Consider the following 537-nt stretch of genomic DNA (forward strand, 5'->3'; position numbering starts at 1 on the left):
GCGGCAAGGTTGGGCCAAGCCATGGCCGTGGTCTCGGCATCTGGAAGTGGCAGGAGGCGAGAGAGGCGAGTGCCAGCTCAGCAGAACCCTGCCGGATCCTTGCCAAAATGTCCGGCGGCACTGCTGGCCTCCGGCCTCGGGGCCCCGCAGGGGACACCTCGCTGACACACGGTGTCCCGGCCGTCCCGTCACCCAGCACCCGGGGGACCCCCGTGCCACATCCCCGCCGGCGGGCACTCACCGATCAGCCCCACGAGCTCCTCGTCCACCAGCATGAGGGTGAGGGAGACCCCAGCCATCTCCAGCGCCGTCATGAAGGAGCCCACCACCGCCCGGGCGACGTGGATGCCTCGGCTCTCTGCGGGCACGGGACGGGGGTCCGTGAGCGAGGAGGAGGAAGAGGGGGGGAGCTGCAGGAAGGGTCCCTAGGAGAGAAGGGCCCCAAGACCCCCCCCCTTGCACTCACCCAGGCGGCGCACAGCCGCGCCAGCCACGATGCCCAGCTCCAGGCAGGACAGCCCGCCCAGGTTGTTCACC

At 70.8% G+C, this 537-nt stretch overlaps 1 long non-coding RNA gene across 1 annotated transcript; it reads right to left on the reverse strand.

Annotated features, from left to right (window-relative positions):
• LOC118452175 lies at positions 1 to 537 on the reverse strand. Its single transcript, XR_004841853.1, has 3 exons — positions 467 to 537; positions 242 to 358; positions 1 to 40 (listed from the first exon to the last, which is right to left on the reverse strand). It is a non-coding gene; the product is annotated as an uncharacterized LOC118452175 (long non-coding RNA).

Source organism: Egretta garzetta, unplaced genomic scaffold (genome assembly GCF_000687185.1).
Source record: "Egretta garzetta isolate BGI_Z169 unplaced genomic scaffold, ASM68718v1 scaffold1214, whole genome shotgun sequence".
Taxonomy (NCBI): domain Eukaryota; kingdom Metazoa; phylum Chordata; class Aves; order Pelecaniformes; family Ardeidae; genus Egretta; species Egretta garzetta.